Source organism: Peromyscus eremicus, chromosome X, assembly GCF_949786415.1.
Source record: "Peromyscus eremicus chromosome X, PerEre_H2_v1, whole genome shotgun sequence".
In the NCBI taxonomy this organism is placed as follows: Eukaryota; Metazoa; Chordata; class Mammalia; order Rodentia; family Cricetidae; genus Peromyscus; species Peromyscus eremicus.
In genome coordinates, this window is record NC_081439.1 from 36,819,510 (window position 1) to 36,833,906 (window position 14,397).

Below are 14,397 nucleotides of genomic sequence, written 5' to 3' on the forward strand. Positions count from 1 at the left end.
TTTTAGTTTAATATTTTTCCATATTATTTGAAATTTTATCAAAGTACTGGCTTAATTGGTACAATAAGTTCAACTGACTTGAATAGAAAACAATTCTGCTCTTTGTTTCTGTTTTTTTTTTAATCATGCTCTTTTTTTTTTTTTTTTGGTTTTTTGAGACAGGGTTTCTCTGTGTAGCTTTGCGCCTTTCCTGGAACTCACTTGGTAGCCCAGGCTGGCCTCGAACTCACAGAGATCCGCCTGGCTCTGCCTCCCGAGTGCTGGGATTAAAGGCATGCACCACCACCGCCCGGCTTCTCTTTTTCCTAGTGTGTAAGAAGTATATAAAAGGGGGGGAGGAAATATAGAGATATATCCTTTGAATATGCATCTAATTCAAATATATATAGCCATCATCCAAAATTTTTCCACTATTAAAACATTTAGGTAATACAGATAATATCTCACTACACTGATAAAACAAAGTTTGCAAAACCAAACTTAATGCTTCCATAATGTCTCAGGAGTATGTTGGAGTAACAGCCAAAGCTCCTAGCCAATGGCATACTCACTTGCATTACAACCATATTGAAAGCTCAAAAACAAAGTTCTAACTCTACAAAACCCCCAGAGAACTTTAGTAGTGGAGAATGCAGGGATTATTAATATATGTCCATAAAATGTATTATCACATACAAAACCTGAGAAGTCAAGTTATGAAGTACAGAGATGATTATGTGAACAATCTTGTTAAATTGATTTTATTATTACTATAAGTACTACAATTTGTTATTTTTAGTGCTGTTTATGTTTAATTAAACATTTAACAAACATGAACAGGAAAATGAAAATTAACATTTAATAGAAAAGGTAAGCACTATTTTGTTCTTTAGGGGAAATTATGCCAAAATTTAACATATATACTTGTCAAAAATTATTGGTCAATATTTATTGTTTTAGTTACTGACTTCATAAAAATCACAAATATAGATATGATAAAGCATAAATATCTATACTATATACCAATTATTTTAAGAGATGATATTTTAACACAAGCCAATGAAATAAATAAACACATTAGAATAAGACAAAGCAAACAGACAAACTGGGAGGGAGGAAGCATGAGAAACACATATACATGAGCCCCCTCCACAAAACCTCTAAAAGCACAAAATCAAAAACCATAATAGAAAAGCAAAAAAAAAAGTACAGTAAAATTATCAAAACAAAGCATTATGAAACAAAACTTTACTGAAAATATTATTGAGTTTGTTACATGTTGGGCATCTAAGGCTGGGCATGGGGGGTATTCCTTAAGTATAGTTTATATTCCCAGTGAGACTCCATTTGGATGAAACTATTTTTTCCTTTGTGAGTGGTTGTCAACTGGAGGTAACTTCTGTTTTATGGGTGAGAGCCCTTGTACCAATCCCCTCTTCAGCACTGGGACCCTACCTGGCTTGGACCTGTACAAGCTATGTGTATGCAGCCACGGTGTCTGTAAGTTCATATCTGTGTCATTCCTGTAGTGTCTAGAATGTACTGTTTCCTTGGTGTCTTCCATCCCCACGAGATGTTATAACCTTTCAGCCTCCTTTTCTGCAGGGTTCCCTGAGCCCTAAGGGGTGGGGCATAAGTGAAACATCTCATTTGGGACTAAGTGTTCCAAGGTATTTCACTCTCTGCATGTTGTCTGACTGTGGGTCTCTGTATTTGTTCCCATCTTCTTTGGAGGAAGGTCCTCGATGTTGGCTGAGTGAGGCACTAATCTATGGGTATAGCAGAACCCCCTTAAGAGTAATTTTATTACTATGTTCCTTTAGCAGAACAATAGTATTTGTCTTTTCCTAAAGTCCATGGCCTATAGCTCTGTGGTATAATAATTACTTAGCATGTGGTACATCTTGGATTTGATTTCCCACACCACATAAAAATTAAATTAAATAAGAATGAAACACGCTGAAGAATGAGTAACACATTCAGCTGTTTTCTTTAGTTTAGGAATGTTATTTTGTCTTTGTATGAAAATGATAGTTTTACATGCTCTATAACTTGGAGTTGAAAGTTACCATATTAAAATGTGATTTAATACTTATTCAATATAGTACTTGAAGTTCTAGCCAGAGCAATAAGACAACATAAGGAGATTAAGGGGATACAAATTGGAAAGGAAGAAGTCAAGCTTTCCCTATTTGCAGATGACATGATAGTATACTTGAGCAACCCCAAAGATTCCACCAAGGAACTGATACAGCTTATAAACACCTTCAGCAACATATCAGGATACAAGATCAACTCAAAAAAATCAGTAGCCCTCCTATATACAATGAACAAAAAAGCGGAGAAGGAAATCAGAGATACATCACCCTTTACTATAGCCACAAGTGACATAAAATACCTTGGGGTAATACTAACCAAGCAAGTGAAGGACCTATATGACAAGAACTTTAAGTCCCTGAAAAAAGAAATTGAAGAAGATGTCAGAAAATGGAAAGATCTCCCATGCTCATGGATAGGCAGAACTAACATAGTAAAAATGGCAATCTTACCAAAAGCAATCTACAGATTCAATGCAATCCCCATCAAAATACCAACACAATTCTTCACAGACCTGGAAAGAATAATACTCAACTTCATATGGAAAAACAAAAAACCCAGGATAGCCAAAAGAATCCTGTACAATAAAACAACCTCTGGAGGCATCACGATCCCTGACTTCAAGCTGTACTATAGAGCTACAGTAATAAAAACAGCTTGGTACTGGCATAAAAACCGACATGTGGACCAATGGAATCGAATTGAAGACCCTGACATTAATCCGCACACCTATGAACAAATAATTTTTGACAAAGAAGCCAAAAGTGCACAATGGAAAAAAGAAAGCATCTTCAACAAATGGTGCTGGCAAAACTGGATATCAACATGTAGAACGCTGCAAATAGATCCATATCTATCACCGTGCACAAAACTTAAGTCGAAGTGGATCAAGGACCTCAACATAAATCCAGCTACTCTGAACCTGCTAGAAGAGAAAGTAGGAAGTAGTCTTGAATGCATTGGCATAGGAGACCACTTCCTAAATAGAACACCAGTAGCACAGACACTGAGAGAAACAATCAATCAATGGGACCTCTTGAAACTGAGAAGCTTTTGTAGGGCAAAGGATACGGTCAACAAAGCAAAGCGACAGCCTACAGAATGGGAAAAGATCTTCACCAATCCCACATCTGACAGAGGACTGATATCCAGAATATATAAGGAACTCAAGAAATTAGACATCAAAATGCCCAACAGTCCAATTAAGAAATGGGCTATAGAACTAAACAGAGAATTCTCAACAGAGGAAACTCAAATGGCTGAAAGACATTTAAGGAATTGCTCAACATCACTAATCATCAGGGAAATGCAAGTCAAAACAACTCTGAGATACCACCTTACGCCTGTCAGAATGGCTAAGATCAAAAACACTGAAGACACCTTATGCTGGAGAGGATGTGGAGCTAGAGGAACTCTCCTCCACTCTTGGTGGGAATGCAAGCTTGTACAACCACTTTGGAAATCAATATGGCGATTTCTTAGAAAATTGAGAATCCATCTCCCCCAAGATCCAGCTATACCACTCTTGGGCATATACCCAAGGAATGCTCAATCACACCACAAGAGCACTTGTTCAGCTATGTTCATATCAGCATTGTTTGTAATAGCCAGAACATGGAAACAACCTAGATGCCCTTCAACTGAAGAATGGATAAACAAAATGTGGTACATATACACAATGGAATACTACTCAGCAGAGAAAAACAATGACATCATGAGGTTTGCAGACAAATGGATGGATCTAGAAAAAATCATCCTGAGTGAGGTATCCCAGACTCAGAAAGACAAACATGGTATGTACTCACTCATAACAGGATACTAGATGTGGAACAAGGATGACTGGACTGCTACTCACATCACCAGGCAGGCTACCTGAAAAACAGGACCCCAAGAAAGACACAGGGTTCGCCCAATGACAGAGAAATGGAATGAGATCTACATGAACAGCCTGGACATGAGTGGGGGTAGTGAAGGGCGAGGGTCGAGGGAAAGAGAGCTTGGGTGAGTGGGAGATCCCAGCTGGATCAACAACAGAGAGGGAGAACAAGGAATAGGAGACCATGGTAAATGAAGACCACATGAGAATAGGAAGAAACAAAGTGCTAGAGAGGCCCACAGAAATCCACAAAGATACCCCCACAACAGACTGCTGGCAATGGTCGAGAGACAGTCCGAACTGACCTACTCTGGTGATGGGATGGCCAAACACCCTAATTGTCGTGCTAGAAACCTCATCCAACTACTGAGGGATCTGGATGCAGAGATCCATGTCTAGGCCCCAGGTGGATCTCTGGGAGTCCAATTAACGAGAATGAGGAGGGTTTATATGAGCGAGAATTGTTGAGACCAAGGTCGGATAAAGCACAGAGACAAATAGCCAAACAAACGGAAACACATGAAATATGAACCAATGGCTGAGGGGTCACCAACTGGATCAGGCCCTCTGAATGGGTGAGACAGTTGATTGGCTTGATCTGTTTGGGAGGCATCCAGGCAGTGGCACTGGGTCCTGTGCTCACTGCATGAGTCGGCTGTTTGAAACCTGGGGCCTATGCAGGGTCCCTTGGCTCGGCCTGGGAGGAGGGGACTGGACCTACCTGGACTGAGTCCACCAGGTTGATCTCAGTCTGTGGGGAAGGCTTTGCCCTGGAGAAGATTGGAATGGGGGGCGGGCTGGGGGGAAGGTGAGGGAGGGGAGGGGGGAGAACAAGGGAATCTGTGGCTGATATGTAGAACTGAATTGTATTGCAAAATAAAAATTAAAAAAAAAATGTGATTTACTGCTTTACTGCTCCAGATAAGATATGTGCTATGATTAAAGTACTTGAGTCATCGTAGCTAATGGACCTTTTCTTTCTGGCTCCTGTCAAGATTATTTCTTTGTCTTTCATCTTCTGAAATTTAATTATGATATGCTTTCACGTGATTTTTTTCATTTGTTTATTTATTATTTTTATGTTATGTGCATTGGTGTTTTACCTGTGTGTATGTCTGCGTGAAGGTGACAGATCACCTGGAAATGGAGTTCAGACAGTTTTCAGCTACCATGTTGGTGCTGGGAATTGAACCCAGGTTCTCTGAAAGAGAAGCCAGTGCTCTTAACTGCTGAGTCATCTCTCCAGCCCCATGTGAAATTCTTGAGATTTGTCATTGGATAAATTTGTTCTTTGACAATTTAATACATGTATATCATGCATTCTGATTCCTCTCATTGTCCACTCTTTCATATCTGTCCCACAGCTCCTCCCTACGTTCCTTACAAAAATCTATTTCCTACTGTTTTGTTTTTGAAAAGTTTGAGATCTGCATTCATTTGTTTACTGGGTTTCTTTTCAATTGCCCTTTTATATTTTTGATTTTTTTCTTTTATTAAACAGATTTTTTTTCATATTATATATTCTGATTAGGGCTTCCCTTCACCCTACTCCTCCTAGCTTCTCTGTACCTCCACACCCATCTGCATTCACAGCTTTAGAAAGCTGTCTCTCCTTAGAAAACAAATATACATATAAGGAATAATAATAAAATAAATTAAGATGAATAAAAAACAAATCAGATTATGACAAAATAACAAAACAAGAAAAAAAAGCTAAAGAAAAAGCACAAGAAACACATATAGATGCAGAGATACACGTGTTCACATATTCAGGAATTCCATAACACCTCAAAATTTTGGAAGCTATAATGTATATTCAAAGGACTTATAAGGTAGAAAATAAATTAAAAACAAAACAAAAATATGCCTAATGTAACACTATGAGATGAAAAATCTGCTCCAAAGATGCTATTGACTTTATTTTCTGTTTTCTACCTACCGCTGAGCTTGGGGCTTACCCTTAAGAGCAGTTTGTTTCCTTAGTGGGACTCCCATGAAGAAAACTAATATTTCATTTGCAAATGCCTATCAGTTGAAGATAGCTTCAGGGTTATGGATGAATATGTGCCTCCAATTCTCCTTCCAGCTTTAGGACCCTATCTGGTACAGACCCAATCAGACCTTTGGCCAACAACTCAATTAGATGAAACCCAGGTACAGGAAGTTTCATTTGGTGACAAGAAATGTCCAGTTGGTGATCTGTATCTGTCTCCTCATTATTTAGTGACTTTATTTATATTGTCTTCATATACATATATATTATAGGAAACTTCCACTGTGTTAGTTTTCCATACTATCCCAAAATGACCCTTACATTTAGCCATCCCTGGTCCTAGTCCCTCCCTATTCTTACCTTTCCATCTCTACTTAATCCTCCTGTTCAAGTTCTCCCCATTCCATTCAAAAACTATATGTTCTACATCCCTTTCTTAGGGAGATCTATTGGTGAAATTATTTAGGCCACTCCACGTAGTTAAAAGGAGATTTATTTAATGGTGTAACTTACAAATTAAGGGATAGGTAGGTCGCGGGGTCTGGGGAAGATGTATCACAGTCCAGCGGTGTTCTCTGGAGCTCTCCTCTGTCCACCTCCACCATCCAGCGTCCTAGAACCAAGAGAGTGTTCGCTGATCCCGATCTCGGGTCCCTAGGTGCCTCCCTTGGCCCCGCCTTGTAGGAGTGACAGTTGCCGAAGTCTCAATGGGGGTTGGAACTTCCAGAACAAAGCTGGAATGGCTACCCACTACAGAGATCTATCTATCCCTACCTCACCAGTCACTTACTCTATGCCTAACCTCTGTGCTTCTATAGACTGAAGCTTGGTTATCACTGACTTAAAAGCTAATATCCACATATGAACAAATATATACCATATTTGTCTTTACAAATCTGGGTCACTACACTCAGATTCTTTTTTTAGTTCCATCAGAGAATTTCATGATTTCATTTTTTAACAGCTGATTAATACTCAATTGTGTAAATATACCATATTTTCTTCATCCATTTTTCTGTTGAGGAACATCTAGGTTTTTTTATGATTTCTAGCTATTATGAAAAGAGTGACAATGAACATGATTGAGCATGTGTGCTTGTCATAGGGTGGAGAATCCTTTGGATATTTGCCAAGGAGTGGTATAACTGGGTCTTAACGTAGATTGATTCCCAATTTTCTGAAGAATCTCCATATTGATTTCCATACTGGCTGTACAGGTATGCAACAAAAATTGAAATAACTTCATCCTATCAGACAACCATGGATTAAAGCTAGATTTCAACAAAAAATACAAACAACAGAAAGCCTACAAACTCATGGAAGCTGAACAACTCTCTACTGACTGACTACTGTGTCTAGGAAAAAATAAAGAAAAAAAATTAAAGACTTTCTAGAATTCAGTAAAACTGAATGCACAAAATACCCAAATATATGAGACACAAAATGGTGCTAAAGGGAAAGTTCATAGTATTAAGTGTCTTGATAAATAACTTGGAGAGATCTCATACTTAATTGTTTTTCTTGCTTGCTTGCTTGTTTTTTAGAAGTTGAAATAGTGAATGCAAGAATTGTGTTCTTTTCTTCTTGGAACATTTCCAGATATTTTACATATTTTACATTTTACATTGTGCATTTCACAGAAATTCTCCTTTTCTTTTTATCCCTTTGTGTTCTTTCTAACAAAGAATTACATCTTCAAGATTGGCTCTTGAACCATATACTTTTTAAAATTCCTTTCAAATGGTGTTCTAATCTACCATGAATACATATTTATTTTAAGGTTTTTGTCTTGGGGTTAATTTGATTTATCTGCTTCCCTTCTTATTTTTTTGAATTTTTTGTGAGAAGATATGTAGCAGACATAAAGGATTTGGATTATAAGGATTTCATGTTTAGTCATCTTTTCACAATTAACATTATCTTTGAACATTCTTGTTTTTTACTTGGGCCACTCACAGAATGTATCTGTTTTTATTTATTCCTCTATTATTTTCTCTACTTTTTTGAAAAATATGTTAAAAGTTTGAAGTAAATGATAATATTTTCTAGAATTACTAATGTTGATTTTTTATATTGATATCCATTGCATGAAAAAATACTGAAAACAGAATAAACTATAACTTAAGAAATAGTCTTAATATCACATTAAAAGTTTTGAAATAGTACACTGTGAAGATGCTAAATGCCCCCACTCTAACTCTCTCACAATCCTCTACCATCTCTACCTAGAAATAAATACTATGTTCATTTATATAAGCATTATATGAATTTTGTGTTCATCATTGAATAAATATTAGAACATTCAGTATGTGACCACTTCTTAATATGGTGTAGTAAGCTGATCTTTGCAGGTGGTCTAAAAAACATTTCAGTTATTTTCATTTTTGTATATGAATTTTTCAAATGAAGTTGAATTTCCAGTTTGGATTCTAGATAATTTACAATTCATTTTATTTTATTATATTTTTCTAATTTTTGATAGAAAATATACTTATGTCATTTTCTTTCTTCACTTTCCTCAGTTCTACCCTTCGCATGTAAACTCTTTGCTTTCTTTGAAACACATGGCCTCTTTTCTTTAATGTGTGTGTGTATGTGTGTGTGTGTATGTGTGTGTATTCCTAAATATATACAAACAACCTATTCATTCTGTATGTTACTTGTATATATGTTTTCAGGGATGACCATTTTGGGTACTGGATAACTGATTTTTCCCTCTGTCAGCATTCCTTAATTGCATATAGTTCCTTCTGTAGAGTTGAGGCTTCATGGAAATTCCTGCTTCCACATCAACATGTCTATTAGTGTCATTGTTGTTCAGGTCTTGTTTATGCAGCCATGTTGTTAAGACATCATACATATCTAGGAGACATAGCCTCACAGCAATCTTACTGTTCCTCTGGCTTTTTTAATCTTTTTCTCCCTCTTCTACAATTATCCATGAGCATTAGTTGAAGAAATTAAGTTGTTGGTGTATCAGTAAAGAATGGACTCCACAACTCTTCATTTGGATGGGTTATGTTTTTCTGTAATGATCTCCAACTTTTGCAAAGAGAGGCTTATTCATGAGGGATGAGAACTCCACTTACCTGTATGTATAAAGTTTATCTTTTTACGGTTAAAAAATATTTGACATTGGTTTCATTTCTGTGTATGTGTGTGTAAAACTACAAGAATCAATAGTTTTCTGGAGACAATCTTATAGTTCAGTGATAAAAGATACTACAATTCAAATTTCCAATGACATCCTTGAGATAATATTTCCCACATGATATTGTTTTATACAATTAAAATATATAGTTCTTCATATTTCCCTAAAGCTGTAACTTTAAACATTTTATATACAGCCCATGTCCTTAAATTTGCATATTGTTATTTTTAGAAAGACTTGTTTTAAATCAACTCTTAACTCATACAACCATTTGTTTCAAGTGTAGCATTAATTTATTTGTGATAGTTCATACTCTTTACAAGACTGCTAGTTTTGTTATAAAACAGTGAAATTATAATGCTATGTTTCCTAATAATATTTCAGGGAAAAACAACAATATGTTCTTTTAGCATATTAGAACATTGAAAAACTAGTGCTCTCAGCTATTTCTCCTTGTTTCTAGGGATTATATTAAGGGGTTCTCTAAATATTTCATTCAATTTTAAAATTTATTATACCATTAAAGTATTTAGATGACAATAAAATGATCACATGCACTAAAATATAACTAAAATAGTAATTCAATGGTTCCTGAAAAATCAGTATCATATGCTGACACAGTAAACAGTTTTTTTTTTTTTTCGAGACAGGGTTTCTCTGTGTAGCTTTGTGCCTTTCCTGGATCTCGCTCTGTAGACCAGGCTGGCCTCGAACTCACAAAGATCCGCCTGCCTCTGCCTCCTAAGTGCTGGGACTAAAGGCGTGCGCCACCACTGCCCGGCTAACAGTTTTTAATACAAATAATAAAATTGTATTCTTTTTCTTATAACTATGTATTGACGCTAAAAGTTTGGAGCTGTCTCTTCTTTTCTTCATTACCTTTATTTGTGTGTGTGTGTGTGTGTGTGTGTGTGTGTGTGTGTGTGTGTGTGTGTATTTTTATATGCTTCCATGTGCACATATACCATGAGATATAAGTGGAGGTCAGAGGGCAGCTTTCAGGAGTTTGTTGTGTTGTTCCACCATGTGGGGCTCTCAGGGTTTGAACATGGGTCATCTGTCTTGAAGACAAATGACTACTGCCTAAGCTATCCATCAACCTGTTATTTATTTTTAGAAAAAAATAAAATAAGAATAAAGGGAAAAAAGATGTTAGAAACAAAAAAATACACAAAACAGTAATCAGAAATACTCATTTTAAACTATAAATTGTATGTATATTTATGAAATGTACAGGTGTCATCAATACCTGAATTCCAGAGAATATTTTTTATCAGGATATGATAATCTTGTTTTTATAATTACAAGTGAAGATATACAATTTTTATAGTTCAAATGTATTTTAGTTACTAATAATTTAAAATTAGAAGTTATGATAAAGAAACCACATATTACTAGATATCTAAATTTCAATGATTTATTTAACACTTTCCTTTAATCTTTGTCTTGTGGTAGACATTATTTAGAGGTCTATTAAAAGGTTCTTAAGAATCATAAAGCTCATAAAAGTTGTTATGAAGAATAATAAAACTATAAAAGGAACTAAAATACTGAGGAGGTTGTTTCCCTTTAGACAAAGAACTCCTGAAGACTTTTGTCAGTAACTTTAAAACAGAGATCATAAGAAAGTTGGAAAAGCTATGTCATTGTGTGGAACAAGCCTGGTATGTCTTGGAAAAGTAAGAAAGTCAATGAGACCGCACTGAGGCAGTGGAGAGGAGAAAATAATGAGAGTACCCAAGTCAGGTTAGGCTGACTTCATCATAAAAATTATTAAAAGTGGAAGACTATGGAACCATGGCTGTTTCCATATATAGGGAATAAAAGTAGAATTATATCTTGTTTTGTCAACAAGTAACTAAATACAAAAATTTTGGGATATTTTGAAATGTAACTATAGTAATGAAATCAAAATGGTACTGGTTAAAAAGCTGACATGTCAGAAAACCCAAACATGAGTGCAGAAAATTACAGCAATCCAATATTTTTACAATGATTCCAGAAATACACACTTGAACAAAGGAAGCATCTTCAAAATAGTTTAATAAAAACTAGATAATAACATGTAGAAAAATGACATTAGACTCAGATTTATCACTCTGAATAAAAATCAACTCAAAATGTATCAAAAAAAATGTGAAATCTAAAAATGCTGAAACTACTAGAAGAAAACATATGCAGTGCAAGATAATAGGTTTAGAAGATGACTTTCTAAATAGGATTCCATTTATTCAGTAATTAAGACAAATAATTGACAAATAAGACTTCATAAAACTAAACAGCTTCTGTACAACCATGGAGACAATAAGCAGAGTGAATGAGAAGCCACAGAGTGGGAGACAATCTTTTCCAGCTACACATATGAGAGAGGATTAATATCCAGAATACACAAAGAACTCAAAAAACATTGAGTCAAGAAGAGAAATGACTCAATTTGAAATCAGGCTACAGATCTGCACAGAGAACACTTAAGGAAAAAAATGGCTAAGAAATATCTCAAAAAGTTTTCAATATCCTTAGAAATTAAGGAAATGCAAATTAAAATAACTTTGAGATTTTGTCTTAGTGTTCTATTGCTATGAATAGACATTATGACCAAGGCAATTCTTCTTAAAGAAAACATTTAATAGGGGCTTCTTTACAGTTTCAGGGCCTTGGCCCATCATCATCATGGTGGGGATCACAATGGCATGAAGGCAGGTGCTAGAGCAGTAGCTAAGAGTTACATCCTGATTCACAGGTAGAGAAAGACTCTGGGAGTAGCAAGGAATTTTGAAACCTCAAATTCCACCCACAGTGACAAGTTTCCTCCAACAAGCCTGCATTTCCTAATCTTCCTAATCCTATCAAAGAGTTCCATTCCCTCGTGAATAAGCATTCAAATATAAGAGCCTATGTGGGTATTCTTATTCAAACCACCACAGATTTCTTTTTTCCCAAGTCAGAAAGTCTAAGATCAAGAAAAAATTTGACAACCAATGTTGATAAGGATATGGTGTAAGAGAAATCTTCATTCAGTGTTGATGTGATTGCAAATTACATTAACCTCTCTCTGGAAATTTTTATAGTCACTTATTGAAAGCAAAAATAAATATAGCATATTATTCAGCTACACCATTCCTTAGCATATGCCCAAAGTATTTGACATCTTACTCTACCAGATTCTTGCTCAGCCATGTTCATTGCCATTCTATTGTAGTTAGGAAATGCAAATAACCTAAAGTCCTCCAACTGATAAATGGATAATGAAAATTACATATAGAAAATGAAATTCCATTTATCTGTAATGAAAACTGAAGTTATATAACTTGAATGTAAATTGATGGAACTTCAAAATATATTGAGTGAAGTAATGCAGACCCAGGAAAACAAACACTACGTGTTCTCTGTAATTTGTGGATTCTAACTACAAATATTTCAATTTGAATATATAACCTGAAGAAACAAACAGAAAACAGGAAAGTAAGAAGGGATCATGGGGAAAGAGGAATAAGCATCTTTAGAGAGGGAGTAAATTATGTACAGTATATGGGTGCTAAGAAGTTGTAAATTAGAAAAGTGTGAGAGCCTTAACTGGGAAGCAGGTAGGTAAGGTATTATAGAGAGAAAGGGAGGAAGGAGAGATAACATTAGGGATGATTGAGAAACCTATAGGGAAACATTGCTTCATAAGCTTATATATAATGAATGTGTATACAATGGTTCATTAGTAGCACTTTTTTTATAGCACTTTTAACATAGGGATAAGCAACAGCTGTTCAATTGGACTTAAGGCTTCTTCAATAAGAGGGAATTTGTGCCAGGTACCATAGCAACGATTATTGTCTGGAGAGGTCACAGACCCTAAATTTATCTGTTTTTTTTGATATTTTAATTTCAATTCCACACAGTCATTTTATTCTTTGTATATATTTACTTATTGCATGTACATGTGTGTATTTCCTTGATAGTCAGTGAAGACTTTCTTAGATCACATGACTCTGGCCTCTTCCTTTGCTTTTTTATACTTTTAAGGATTATTACAATTGCATTGGGTTTAGAAGAATTCATAATAAATAATTCACCTATTTTAAACAAAGATGGTTATCAGTCATTATTACATTTTAATTTTAATTCATTTACGAAAAGTCATTTTGAAATCCTGGAATCTTAGATAATAAAATATAGTAGAATTAATAATATATAATATATATTGATCAAGAACTTGCCAGCACTGATTAGACTAAGAGGTGAGTCTTTGTTCAGATAGCCTAACAACCCTGCCCCCCATTCCAGTCCCAGTTTCAGGCCAGTAGGCAGGCCTCCTGCAGACAGGTCAGACTACCACCATTCCCCACCAGACCCTGTAACCCACAAGCCCAACCCCTCCCAAACCTACCCATCCTCTGAGACTGCAGCTGCTCCCTGAGAAGAGCCCACCAGTGCTGATTGGACTAAGAGCTGCTCCCTGAGACAAAGAGTCCATCAGCACGGATTAGACCAAGAGCTCCCATTAGACCAAGAGCTCCCATTGTGCCATGACCCGCGCAGCTGGAGCACAAAATCTGGCGAGGGACGCCAAGGTTGAATAGCACTCAAGACACCCTGCTGTGGGATGTTCTGTATGGCAAATGTGTTGCTGATTAGTCAATAAATAAAACACTGATTGGCCGTTGGCTAGGCAGGAAGTATAGGCGGGACAAGGAGGAGAATAAAGCTGGGAAGTGGAAGGCTGAGTCAGAGAGACACTGCCAGCTGCCACAATGACAAACAGCATGTGAAGATGCCGGTAAGCCACGAGCCAGGTGACAAGGTATAGATTAATGGAAATGGATTAATTTAAGCTGTAAGAAAAGTTAGCAAGAAGCCTGCCACGGCCATACAGTTTCTAACCAATATAAGTCTCTATGTTTACTTGGTCGGGTCTGAGTGGCTGTGGGACTGGCAGGTGTGAGAGATTTGTCCTGACTGTGGGCCAGGCAGGAAAACTCTAGCTACAACACCCAGTCTCAGTTTGTCAGGGAAACTCTCTTTATTCACACAAACATGGGCTTATATATCCCTCTAACAGCAGGGGTCAAGGAACGGTTACTCTGTATCCAGCGGCAAGCCAGACACTGTTTACCAAACAGGAAAACCACAGGGGAACTGATCCCCAGCACTTTCAAGAACCCAACTGCACATTTTTACAAAAACAACTTATGCAAACACAGCATAACTGGGACAGGACAAAAAAAAAGGCATTTAAGATTAAGACAGCAAACTTATTGCTGCCGACATGTCCTCCCTTTTTATTTTTAAAAGGAACACATTGGCTAGAAC